The sequence below is a fragment of the Thunnus thynnus genome, chromosome 19, assembly GCF_963924715.1.
Source record: "Thunnus thynnus chromosome 19, fThuThy2.1, whole genome shotgun sequence".
Lineage (NCBI taxonomy): Eukaryota > Metazoa > Chordata > Actinopteri > Scombriformes > Scombridae > Thunnus > Thunnus thynnus.
The window spans coordinates 29,013,470-29,028,238 of record NC_089535.1 but is presented as its reverse complement, the minus strand read 5'-3'; the positions used below and the strand labels follow the sequence as shown (position 1 = coordinate 29,028,238).

The 14,769-nt window shown below is 39.4% G+C and overlaps 1 protein-coding gene across 1 annotated transcript in view; it reads left to right on the top strand.

Annotated features, from left to right (window-relative positions):
* Nucleotides 1-14,769, top strand: part of ajm1 (apical junction component 1 homolog) — a 30,884-nt gene that overhangs the window by 10,445 nt on the left and 5,670 nt on the right. The window lies entirely within an intron of this gene.

Genomic DNA, 14,769 nt, shown 5'->3' with positions numbered 1-14,769 from the left:
TTTGGCCTGACCGCAACAGCAGGGCCAGCCCTACACATGCGTTTGTCCGTGAATGAATGAGTGACTGAGTGAGTGAGTGAGTGATGAAGATACACCATTGGTGGGCCAGCCAGGTGTTGGAGTTTCCCCATTGGCCGTTGCTCTTTCAAAATGAATCGGCATGAATAGTTTTCTATTATGTCATCAGGGGGCGTTTACAGTGATTCCACTCATAGCCCTATTTGCCCATTATTGGCACGGGACTAGTATTAGTATTATTTTTTATGGCACACAGTGCATTTTTTAATTAATAGTGTAACAATAATAGTCAACAATTATGTGAAAATGCATGGTTTTTAGTCAAAGAACATCACATTTTCTTGGGGGAGGACCCCCAAAACCTCTGTGGGCTCTTGAACTGGGTTATTTTATTTGATGGGGCAGAACAAGAAAAAATGTCCTCAGTATTCTATTGAACACCTTAGCTATGGGTACATATCCTGCTTCTTTTCCAGTAGCCTCAGACTTTTTCCATGGTAGGCTGCTCTTGTTTTCTGTTGGAACAATTAATAAAAATGCTTCTTGTTTGGCACCGACACCAAATTACCACTTTCTGATTGGCTGCGTTTGTGATCAGTAACAAGACTTAATTAATTAATTAATCTGTAGCTCCTGTTTGAGGTGGTCACACAGAGCAAGCAATACACCTTGGTGGGTGGACCACAGGTGTTGCGTTGGGGTCAAAATGGATTGTACACTCACCAGGAAACAGTCCTATTCATATGAAAAGATCTGCAAACTCATCCATGATTTGTGCTGCAGAAGTGCTGGAAATGGACAGTATGAACTTAATGAGTCCAAAGTCTAGGCATGCTTTTAATCCAAGCACTGGGGGTGCATGTGTGTCAATGACGTGGATCTTCAGCATTAACTGAGAGGGTTGAAGGCTGTAGTACGTACTGTGTTCCCAATCTTCTGAATACACTTGTGAGAGTGACGTTAGGCGAGGACCCAATGTCTAACTTAAAGCTAACTGTTGTTCTGTTTGGACCAATTTGCACATCTGCAAAGGCCTGCTCCGTATCATTAATGTCATTTCCTTGTGTCAGTTCATCAATTAATGAACCTTCGTTGTCTGCATTTTTGTTCGACTCATTTTCATCTGTGTGCACTCTTTCTCCTTGCCTGGAATGACACACCAAGATAAAGAGCGATGGCACTGGACTAATGACGACAAGCAGTTGTGCATTGTGTGCTAGTCTGTTGGTTTTTAACCCATTTTAACATCACGACTAACTTATTTTTTTAACCTGACTGTATGAGATTGAAGTAACAATGACTCATCTCAGGCTGACGGGCATTGTCCTTGTTCTGACGCTCTTTTATCACTTTTTGAGAGGACTTTGTGAGTATCATGAGTCTCTTCAGTATAGTGGGGAAGTTCCTTCTACTACTTCAGAACTCAGGCACAGAGGTTGTGGATCCAACATCAGGTTTCCCTATGGAGATCACTCAGCACAGTTCTTCTGTGGGGAACGGGAGCTGAATGGGGAAACGGGAATGAGGAAAAGGGGCAGATGTGACGGAATGCGCCAGAGGCCTAAAAGACAAGGACATTGGCAGATTCCCCTTCCCTCAATAATCCTTGCCAATGTACAAGTCCTCCATAGCAAGGTTGATGAACTACAGCTGAATGTAAAGTTCTGATTGGAATATAGGAATGCCAGACATATTTCCTTGACTGAGTCATGGCTCAAGGAGCAGGACCTACAAACTGATCTGGAAATCAATAGCTTTGAGGTACCACTGTGACTTGATAAAGATTCTGCAGTGACCGGGAAATCACTCAGAGGAGGATTGTGTTTATATGTCAACAAAAACTGGTACAACATAATTGTTGTCAGAGAAACATTGAGCGCTCCGGACATGGAACTTTTGACTGTTTGTCAATGACCATTTTATTTACTGATGGAATTTCTACAGATATTTGTTACACTTGTGTATATCCACCCGAAGGCTAATGTCGACACTGCAACATGGCTATTGCAAAAACAGTACAGAGGCTACTGAGTATCACAATTTTCTTCAATTTCTTGCTTATCTTTCTTGATTTTAACTGTATCCAACCTCACATTTTAGCAGATGGATTTACCAGCATCTACAATATTGACCCTGGGTTAATATGTTAGCTGGTTGACTTTTTAACTTACAGGTCTCAAAAGGTGAAAGTCAATGGCGTTTTGTCTGATGCCCTTTTATCTTCCACCTTTCCCCCCCGGGGTGTGTCCTCTCACCACTTTTATTTGTTTTGTATACAAATGAGTGTCAGTGTCATTATGAGGGTAGACATATCATTAAGTTTGCAGATGACTCCATCATTGTGTCCATGATCAGTAATGATGAAACTAACCATGGTCCAGTGGTGGATGAATTTAGTGACTGGTACAAACACTCCTTCTTTGACATAAATGTGTCTAAAACAAAGAAAATGATAATTGACTTTAGGAAGAAGCCTCCCCCTATTCTTCCTCCTGTTATTTATGGTCAAGCTGTTTAAGTTGTTTAACAGTACAAGTATCTGGGGACAATAATTGATGATAAGTTAAACTTTGAACCAAATGCTGATGTTTGCAGAAAGGTCCATCAGCGCACTACTTATCAGAAGCTCAGAAGTTTTAATGTGGACACCACCTTCATGAGAATGTTTCATTCTTGTTTCACTGAATCTGTTCTAACCTTCTCTCTTATTTTCCGGTATGGGTCACTTACCTTGAAAAACAGGAACAGGTTAGAAGGAATTATTAGAACATGAAGTAAAATTGCAGGCACAAATCAGGAAGGTAAACTTCATACACACTGAGATTATGCTGACACACCCCATCTGCATGTACTATGGACCAATCACAGTCAAGTATTGTTCAGCATCCAATAAGGATCTTTGTTACCATCTCATAGTTCTAACATTGCTGTTAAACAAGTCATACCAATATATTCTATGTGAATATTACACCAAGCACCAATCCTTGTAGTACACCTACTCAGCACTTCATATTACTGGACAGTGCATCACAAAGTTTTAACACATTGCATCCTACTGGATAAATATGAAGATGATGAAAAACCAATAAATATGAAAATGAAAAACTAAATATAGAGAGTTTTGACATCATAATGTCATGATCAAATGCAAATCTAAAAATACAGCACCAACTATTCTCCTTTATCATTTGCTTCAGACTGCATGTGATGTAGACCAAAGTTGCTTGTGTTAAGCTATGTTGTCAGTTGTTCAGTGACAACTTTTTCTGCAGCCTTTGGCAGTATCCTTATGGGTCTATAGTTACTGGCTTCATGGTAGTCTCCAGATTTGAAAATAGAAGTGACAATAGTACATTTCCAGTCATCAGGGAAAGTGCTGAGTTTACCAGACAGGTTAATTAAATGAGTAATGGGGGAGAGTTTCAATAAGCATGGTATCAAGTTGAAAAGCATCTCTACATTTGGAGCTTCTTAAGGAGCTGATGACTTTGTTCACTAGTGTCCTGTTGGTCACAACCAGATCAAACACCGGCCTACAGCATCTATAGGAACAGTATTCATTTCCCTTTTTGTAAAATGTGTTCCCTAATTCATGAACAGACTTGAGAAAACAAATATTAAAAACAGAAAGGAGCACATTTTTGTTGAAAAGTGTATTAAGGAATATCTTAAGACAGTTTTAGGGCTGTCTTTAGCATTTAGGTACTTATCTATCTCAGGCACATGAACTGTCACTACATCTTATTTATTAAACAAACAAGATCTCTTTTGCGAGTACTAACAGTGTAACAGCACCATGATTTGTTCTCATAGTTCACCAATCTAAAGGCTTCATGCAGTGTTAAGGGCTCTGGGAGGATTAGGAAGATCAGAGTTTCTAGAGTGAGTGACAGACAGACTTGGGAATAGTACAGAGCCCTGCTAGTGAATGTGATAATGATGGAATTAATGAGATGAGCAAGGAGGCAAAATGGCCCCAAGACCTGTCAAGCCACAACAAAAAAGGGCGTATGAAATCTAGTGAGATATGGGAAAGAGAGATACAGATTGTGGTAAATGTTCTGCATGTTCATTAATTAGCTTGTTAGACTCAGAGGATTGCAGCTTGAGGACCTCTGTGTATTGTTGAGCATTGCTTGGAATGTAACTGGAGTCTGTCCATGCAGTGCACATTTCAGCCAGGAGTAGCATCTGATCTGATAATCTAGCCTCCCACGAATTAAGATGTTTTCCAAAAATGGCAATCCAACAAACATGGCCACTTTCCACAGTGACTGGTGAAGTGTGTGGAGGTGTTAGGCAATTGAACTTCTCTCTCAAGTGCTCTTTTTTCATTCTTCACACAATTCCTTCTGTCACTTTTTGAGTGTACGACTGAAAATATCATGAATCCCTCAGAGGAGAGACTGTACAAATTGTGTGCTTTCAACCCCATTTCACCCTTGTTTCAAGTGTGGCCCTTTGGAACAGATAAACACTTTTGCCCTCAGACATGCTCAGACAACACTTTATATGAACTAGTTCGTTTGAAGCATAGTGACCCCTTATGAGTTCATTATGCTGATAACTGATGATAACTTTTTTCAAAAACTATCAACAAAAATGTCAGCGTCTAATTCTTCTTTGTTTTCCCTGCTGTACAAAAAAAACATACCATACCATGACCCTGAAATAGAGGCACATACCAAATACATACCCTCCTTAAAATGTGACAATGCAGAATATCAAAACATTATAAGATGTCTAAATATAGTGGTGATATATGTGAGGGTGAATGTTTAGTGGTGAATGGAGAAACACAGGATGTTAATATTGGGGGAGGGTAAGTCTAGAGAGGATGAATTAGTTCTGCTCTGACATTTTCCCGGGTGTTCAGTGCCGATGGTGCAATGATGCAGTGCGCTTCAGTTCAGTTCCATAGAAGATGCCCATAATGCACCATAAAAACCAGTGCTCACTATGCTCACTGACCAGAAGTAACACTACCACACTTCCAACAGAGAAGTGACATCCTTTACACTGGATAGCCATCCACTATGTATTGAATAAGGGACCACTTTGAGACATAAACCAGCTTTTTTTTGCTGTGTAACATGGTTTCTCCATTCCAGGTGTTACTGATTAGAGGAGTGACCTGCCTGCTCCACGCCTCAGCCAGGAGCAGCTCAAGAACAGTGTTCTTATGATGAGGGAGCCAGTCATTTTCGAGAACGAGAAAATGAGCAAAGAAAATTTTGCCATTTTGTCTAAATGAGGAGGACTCATACAGATTACAATTTAGTGTAAGCAATTAAAATAGAGCTACAATTTTACAAATATGCAACACACAAAATAGTAACTACATGTCCTAGTTTCTGCACTAAGATTCCAACTCAGTGATGTCATGCGCATACCCTCTGAAGTGCCCGCAAGCCACTTACAGAAGAGCTGACAGACAGTGTGAAGGCAGAGTAACACTCACTGCATGCAGACATCTGCGGCTGACAGGCTTCAGCCAATCATGGCCCAGCCTAAAAAAAGGAATGTTATTTTTAACCATTTCAACCTAAGGCTTTTTTTTTTCTTTTGCTTGGTTTTCAGTCCATTTATTCACAGATTTTTGATATAGTCACTACATGTTTCAACTAGCCATGACATATTGTATATTATTTTCAGGATAAGTTGGGCAACTCAGAAAAGAGTTTTTCATGAGCAGATACTAAATCAGGCTATAACATATAGGGACATACACATATTCACTGCTTTACAGATGGAGTAAATGTTAGTGGAGAAACTGGAATAATGAAACCTGAGAAACACACAAATAAAAAATAACAAACTTAACCATTTCCAAGATACTGCTGACCATTGTTAAGCAACTGTGTGTTAACAGCCAATGAGATTGTGCAACACTCTTGTTCTGCTGACCAGCCTTTACACATTGAGATGCAGTAATTAAAGCAAAATGTGTCACAGCCACTTCACCTTTGCAAACACATCACATTTAATTTTTCTTGGAATATTCTGCCGACCTGTTCCTTCAGCATGTGAAGTGCCATTGTCATTAAACTTCAGACATGATCACAACAATGATTCATTATGTAGAGAAAGAGAAAAAGTCAGTTTTTGTAGGTAAAGCAGACACCTCTTGACTGCACTATCCCATGCTTGGTTTCATTTTGTTTGCTTACATTATTGTAGCATTAAAAGTCTGCTGGTTTGATTCAACATCCCATGTCTTTAATGTTCGGACATAGCAACCTTTTAAATGCTACCACATTGGCAATATGTCTTTACTTATTAAATTGTAAAAGGTGAGTTATTTATTATTGACTTCATATTGTTCATGTTGTTACAGAGGTAACAACATGAACATATCTTTTAAATTATAGCTCTGCCATTGGTAATTTTAAATGAATGAATGAATAAATAAACCAAAAATTTGCATGAATGCAACTCATCCATAAAACTTCACGCTGAGTGAATGAATCTGTCCATTATCTGAGATTAGTGCAGTGCCTATTCAAAATGTGCCTGTTGGGAACAGGCTGATTGCTTGGCCTCTGTTCACTACTTCAAAGCATAGAAAAATTAATACAGTTGATGTGAGGTGTGAATGAGTATATACACCAACAACATGAAAGAAACTAACATTCTACTATACACATGATATAAATAATAGGCTAAGTACTCTAATAGTAAATAATAATAATAATTATAAGTTTTATTTATAAAGCACCTTTCATGACATAAAATGCAGCTCAAAGTGCTTTACAAAAGAAATATAAAATATATATACATACATACATACATATACATATATATACATATATATACATACATAAACACATATATACATACACACACATACACATATTAAAACGGAATAAATATCAATTAAGACATAGTAAAAGAGTAAAATATAATAAAATCCTAGAGAAGGGGTTAAATCATAGAGGTAAAAGAAAAATCAATTAAAGGCAAGGTCACATTAGTAGGTTTTGAGCTGGTTCTTAAAACTATCAACCGAGGCTGCCTGTCTTATATGAGGAGGGAGCATGTTCCACATTCTCAGTGCATAACAACTGAAGGCAGCATTGCCATACCTCTTGCTGTTCCTTGGTGGCACCCTCAGCAGGCCAGCACAATGCGATCTGAGGGAGCGATTTGGAATGTACTCCGACAGGCAATCTGACAGGTGGGAAGGTGCTTGCCCATTCAGAGCTTTAAAAACAAGTAGAAGAATTTTAAAATTTATCCTCAATGTTACTGGGAGCCAGTGCAAAGATGCTAACACAGGAGTAATGTGACCCCTTTTACTGGTTTTTGTTAGAATTCTTGCTGCTGAGTTTTGGATGAGTTGCAACTGATCAATGTTTTTTTTGGCAAACCAGTATACAGTGAGTTGCAATAATCTGACTGTGAGAGTAAAATGGCATGAGTCAGTTTTTTAGCATCCTCTAGGAAGAGGTAGGGTCTGACTCTTGCGATGTTTCTCAAGTGATAGAGGGCTATTTTAGTAACGTTGCTGATATGATTGTCAAAGTTGAGGTTTTGATCAATAATGACACCAAGGTTTTTTACTTTTGGTTTTACCTGTAGGGCCAGATTTCTGAGTCTGTTTATTATTTCATCTCTTTGAGCATCTGTGCCCCTGATAAGGACTTCAGTTTTGTCTTCATTTAATTTGAGAGAGAGCTGCCATTCATCCACTGCCCAATACTGGAGAAGCAGTTTAGCAGAGGACATAGGGCATCCTTATTGTCAGGTGCTACAAATAAATACAGCTGGGTGTCATCAGCATAACAGTGAAAATGAATCCCGTGGTTACGGATAATTTCTCCAAGCGGGATCATGTAAAGGGAAAACAACAAGGATCGAGCCCTGAGGAACACCACTTCTCAGAAATATAGTCACCAAGACTCACAAAGTAATTTCTGTCTGTGATGAAGGTATTAAACCAGCTCAGTGTGGTTCCTGAGAGACCAATCCAGCTTTCAAGTCTGTTCAGAAGTATCTCATGATCAATAGTATCGAATGCAGCGGTGCAAGAAGAACAAGGACAGAAAAAGTGAGTGCAGTCTTGGTGCTATGTCTACCTCTGAAACCAGACTGAAATTTTTCATAAATATTATCATGTAAAAAGCCTCTAGCTGTATCAACACTGCCCTTTCCAGGATTTTACCTAGAAAGGGCAGGTTGGATATGGGCCTGTAGTTACTCAGAACGGAGGAATCCAGCATGTGTTTTTTGAGCAGAGGCCCAACTAGAGCAGTTTTAAGTGGACTGACTCTAAGGAACAGTTTACAATATCTAGTACATCAAGAATAAAACTATCTACGACCTCTTTAAAAAAGGAAGTAGGGATGGCATCAAGTGAGCAGGTGGAGGATTTCAACTGACAAATGATATTCTGGAATTCTCCTTCACTAATTTTCCTAAAATAATTTAGATTTCCTCGAGCAGCACCGGCATATTTTTTATTAGTAGTATTCATAATACTAGTCCTGATGCTGACAATCTTATTTTCAAAGAACGAGGCAAACTCCTCACACTTTGACATGCTTGTTAAAGTGGGTGGGTTTTAGGAGACGATCGATGGTTTCAAAATCAAATTCTGGGGTTATTCCCAGTAGCGTTAATAATTTTAGAAAAATATGCCTGCCTTTCACAACGCAAAGCATTGTTGTAAACATAAATAGATGATGATAGATAAGAGAATCTTGCGGTGGACTGTTTGTTTTTCCTCCATACACGCTCTGCTCAACGGCATTCCCTCTTCAGGAGGCCTGTTTGCTCATTTTTCCAGGGGGAGGCCTTAGTTTGTGATTTCTTTTTAATTCTCTCCGGTTCCACTATGTCTAGAGATGACCTTAATTTTTGATTGAAGTGCATGTTCTTATATCATTTCAAGTAAAATAAGGGCTGCATTTAAAAATAAAATAATGTACATCCTAAAATACAGCAGATCAATCATATTGGGCTCTTATTATTCCTATTTTCTGTGACTTCAGTTCAGATTTGAGTGGGTATGTTTGCTCCAAAGATTTGTACTTTGTCTGTAGTGGTGCTTCACAATCACCACGGTCTCGGAACATATGAGACAAAATGGTTTTGAATTGCCAGTGAAAGTATTAGCTCTGTTTTGCACGCTTAACTACAGTCATTGTGTATCGGGTTCTGAGCGTTTCCAAAATGCGAGTGACCTACGCGCAACCATGTACCTGAACGCCTCCTGTGTAGTCACTCACTGCTGATCTGCTAAACATGCCGCTAATGCTACACTTTCTGTCTAGACCAGTGTCCATTCTTGATTAAACGCTGTTTTCGCTGTCTATTTCTCTTTTAAGAGCACTTCTCTCTGACTCGTGTCAGGCCTCGTCTCTGTTCTCTCTCTGACATGCTGGAGTCAGTCGGCAGAGCCCTGAAGCTCCGCCCTGCCCCTGCAGAGAGTGAAGCAGCTCAATGATTGCTGGTGTATTCAAAGTTTATTAATATTAAATGTATCATGTGTCCAAATCACACCAAATTTGACACTGCACTCCCTTTGTTCCCCAGCCATACACCCACCAAGTGTGGAGTTGATCGGATGAACAGTTCAAGTGATACGCAAAGGACATACAGACAGAGATTCCTTCCTTTAGTAGATAGATGCTGTGCAAGTGATCACAGTTTGATTTATTACTGAGACATTATTGGTTGTGACAGATCCAAATCATTTCTATTGCTGTGTTTTCCTGGTGAGACATTTATTCTATTATTCTGTAGTGGACAAACTACTGTATCTAATGAACACAGTTTCTAAAATATGTAATGCCTTTTTTGTCAAACCTCAATCAATGTGGGAATTTCTGAGGGCAATAAAGAACATAACTTTTGCATTTTAAAATTTTAACACAGAAATAAAAAGGAAAGTAAGTAAATATAGTGAAATAGGATCCAAAGTGATATCTGCACCTGAAGATGTCATCCTATTGCCCCTGCTTGAAGCAGTTTGCCTGTAATCTGAGGCACAGCTTGCATGTAATCAGTGAAGTGTGTCTCAGTAGGATGGTGTAATTAACATGAGGACATATATATATATGTCCACATTTCAAGGAGCCAGCTGAGGTGGTTTGGGCACCTGGTTAGGATGCCCCCTGGACGCCTCCCTCTGGAGGTGTTCCAGGCACGTCACTGGTAGGAGACCGTGGGCAGACCCAGAATACACTGGAGGGACTACATATCTCTTCTGGCCTGGGAACACCTTGGGATCCCCCAGGAGGAGCTGGGGGGCTGTCCGGGTTTCCTTACTCAGTCTGATGCCACTACGACCTGGTCTCAGATAAGCGTGGGATAACGGATGGATGGCATATGTGTGCAGGATTGTGCACTCCTCTGGATGTACTTACATTTGGAGCTAGTGAGTACAGTTGGGTGTTGAAGGCTGGTTTTGAATAATCCAAATATATATGTTCTGGTGCTTGGATTGTAGTGTATAGCAAGGGAAAACCTTTTTGTTTTGTGGTCATTAAATCAGAACATGACCTTCATTGTGCTGCTATTGAATTCTGACAGTTGCACTCTTTTAAAAGGACATTTACAAATGTGCACTTGTGCAGTTGCTGCAGGATTTTAGGAAGACATCAGCAATATCAACACCATTATCATCCTCCATCTGCTCCAGTCTGAGCATCTGCTTGACCAGTTGCTCTATCTGGGTCAGCTCCTTCTCCTGCGGTGGTCTCACACAGGTTGCAGCAGCTTGTATTTTTATTCTTATTATGTAAGCAGTGTTTTCATTTCTACATTTTTCTTATTCTGCTCTTTTTCATTTCAAAAGAGGTGAATAGCTTCTACTGCATTCAAGTTACAAACCTTTCTATGAATACAGAATATGATTTTCTTCCACAAAATATCTATACCTACCACACACACACACACACACACACACACACACACACACACACACAAAGAAATTACAGTAAATGGCTATCCATTCTACTTACCCACATGCATCACACCTCCACACGATGTCAGCCCTACATATTGTCCTGTTTTATCACCTGAGTTTCTTCAGAGATATTGCTGTCCAGTCAACTGCATCTTTTAAGGATGCCTGTCACTTTTCACCTGCTGCCTTTTAAATCATATGTTAAATTCATGCAGATTGCGAGTGCAGTCAGTGCCACCAAATGGCATTATTTATTATTCACCGGGTGTTGACTCATAAGTGACTGGCAGTAAATTAAAGGTGCTTTCACTGATTTCAATGGCTAATTCTTGACTGAACAGAAGCCAATATAAACTCATTTACTATATAGAAAGCTTGAGACATCTTTATTTTATGACTACAAAGAAGAAATTGAATACTTAATAATTACATCATCAGCAGTGTGAGCAAATGTGACCAGACTTAATTTCCTCTAATGTGCCTAAATTGTGTAGAAAAACATTTGCTTTAGTGCAGGTGACTACTTCACAGGTGAAGGTGAAGCTGACGATTCTGCATCGATTCACAAATGTCAAAAATCGATTTTCTAAATGTTAGTTAATAACGTGATGCTGATGTTGATGAAAAGGCAGAACTCAACTGAGAGGGCAGTGCCACACCAACGCAGTCTACAGTGCACACATGCTAGAGTTATCTTGCAGTTCATATTCAAAAAAGGCAGCAGTTGCAAGTGTTTTTTAATTTAATGACTAAATAATTACCTTTGCGAGATGAATGTGAAGAATATTGTGAACTTTCTACGCCATCACTCAGAGACTAACGTTAACTGAGCGGAGCGGTGAACTCCAGCAGTAACAAACAAGACCAGCTGACCAACACACACCGCAGCATCAAACAACGCAAACAAACTCTGAGGTGAAGAAAATAACTCGGTGCTCAGTCTGTTTCACCTCAACAACCCTGCAATGATGTCTTTCCTTGGAGCTAATGGTGCAGCAGAGAGGCTGCTCTCCACTACTGGAGACATGATGTTAATAACAACACAGCGGAGCACTCCGCCTCTCCTCATTTTGTTATTCTCATACAGGCAGAAGACTGAAAGATGCCAAAGACTTGAGATGCGCTTGAGTCATAACAGGGAGGACTTAAGACTGGACTTGAAGTCAGGTGCTCATATATACGGTCCACCGAAATCGATTTTGGTAACTGTAATCATTCTTCCTGTGCATACTGCCCTGATTCTGTGCAGAAATAAATTCTGAAGTTCAAGCAAAGCTACCATGAGGCTTCAACAGTCTTATTTCAACTTATCTCTGAGGAAGCACAGAGGGAATTTCATATCAAAAAGACTGTAACAGTTAGAACATACACACCTGATTTGTCTAACTCTGAGTTTTTGTCCCCCATTTCTTACAGTGGAATTGAGTTAGACACAGCCGATATGGAAAAAGGAGACACTATTACAGCCAAAAAAACCAAACAGTTTCAATGTACATATGGGCATATGAGTTTTGTTTAAAGATCGATTAGAAAAAAAAATTAACCTATCCTGTAAGACCTGAAGGCAGATCAGTAAATTAGATCAGTAAATGTTGAAAGATGCTATGTGGTTTTGGAACAGTGCAAAAATGGAATGAATAACTGTGGTTTGACGTGACTGACTGACTGACTGTGCATCTAGTAGTGTATGCTACTTGCTTCATCTTCTGCCTATATTTAAAGATTACTTGTTCTGTACAGCAGTGGTGAACCGTGACCATTAGAGCTGGGTCTTCAGCTCAGCCAAAATGAATCAAAATAGCCTTTGTCTCTCTCAGGCCTGGCGCCAGGATGAAGTGACTTAAGGGGCTGTTTGTGAGCAATATTTTTCATAAAATCAAATTCATTGCTTGAACTATGCAATAGCCTTAGGCTAAATAACGACAACATAAGGCTACTGTTTCAAAATCAAAGAATAGATTTATTAATCAGAGCATTCACAAAAATCACTCAAAATCATGCCTGCTGTTATTATTCATGTACAAAGGAAAGAAAAACACATTTGTCTCCAAACTTATTTAGTCTGCTGCTCAGAGCTTTCACAAATACACTACTATTTGCAAATAGGTTTCCAGGTGGACTGGCTGACAGGACACTAATCCTCACATAGCATGATGCTAATACAATGGGAAATCTCATAGAAAAATGGCAAAGCCAACAGAGTCACAGCCTTACACTATTTAGCTTAAAACAATCACTAGACATGTACACAAAAATTGTCTTTATGAACTCATAATAACTTTTAAGATTTACCAGGAGCATTACCAACCAAACAACATGACATGGGAGTCTTGAATTAAGACATGACAAACATAACTACAGCATTTGTGGTGAGCTAAGCTACAAGCAAGATAGCTCTGGCCTTCAGGAAGGCCTAGGGGGAAGATTTTTGGTCCCACCACTATAAATCAAATGTGATTGGTTAATTGACCCATCACTTTTTAAACAAACTCAAGTGGACCATGGGGGCTATGACCCTCTGTCCTAACCAATGAATGAATCAAAAGTACAGGTACTTTGCGGGCAGGGTTTGCAGGGATGACCATTGCTGATTGGTCAAACACACACAGTGCAGCCTCTTCAACTTGTTCATAAAATTCATAAAACAAGGAAGTACTCTAGTATCGATTTAGGACCAGTTTAAGAGGAGGGGACATTTCTCTTCGTTTGATTAACAATAAATGTCAAGTTAGACTTTGCTGTTGGCTTCTGGACTTATTTTTAAAAAGACGAGAAAAAGAGAGAGAGAGATAGTGCGAGTGAGCTCGGCTCGCCACTGCGGTGGTGGTCGAGTGAGGAGAGGGAGCGGTGGTAGAAAGGCAAAGCAGTAAATGAGAAAAAAAACAGCAGTTATGTTCTAAAGCAGAAATAAATAACCATCAAACACTCAACAGATGATTTACTGTGGGAACAGATGCTCCTAGCTTCATTTTCCTCCTCTGCAGTTCTCCTTTTCATTCATTCTTTACATCCAACTAATGTAGCAGTAAATACAGAGAACAACAGGACACATCTGTGTTGTTTTTTCCTCATGTGTGAATGCTGTGTTTCAAGCACAGCTGTAATTTTTTAATTCCTTGTGGATCTAAACACAAACAGGCATACAAACAGGACTGCACTCCAGCTACTTAGAGTTCCAAGGTTAGTTCCTGAGATTAGTTCCTCTGGGTCCACTGTACCTGGAACTTTTGGTCGAAACAGGTCTATAGTTGCAGTAATTAGAAACAATGGGAAATGCAAAAACTTAAACACTTTGAAGTTTTAAACTGGAAAATACAGCCACTGTATTGCTTGTTGTTAGAATAACCAGTTCTGGACACCTTCATGAAGATCAAGCCTCATGTATTAATATTTGGGCCTACGTTTGATGTTATGTCATCATTGAAGACAGCATGAAGTCAAAACTCATTAGAGGAACTTATTTTAGCCTTCAAATGAATATCTTGTTACAGAGACAGAAATGATGTCAAATTGGGAGAAGGCTCTCAGAATAGTTTGTTTCTTTGTTTCAAAACCCTTGAAGTTTTACAATAGTAACCCCAGGAGTATCCAGTGTTTTTAGATTTGTGGAAGCTGTGAAGCTCTTAATCAAACTATCATTGTGGGTCCATTGTAAGTGGAGTCATTTACTTTGTCTTTTACATTTTTGATACATGTGTTAGCTATGGGTCTTTGGCCATATGCAATAGGCCAGTCAAACTAGGCAAACTTGATTAGGCAAGGAGATGTGTGGAGAGGATGTGTTGGTTTTCACATAAAACAGATCACATCGCTTAATATTTTATTTTGCATAAGCCTGA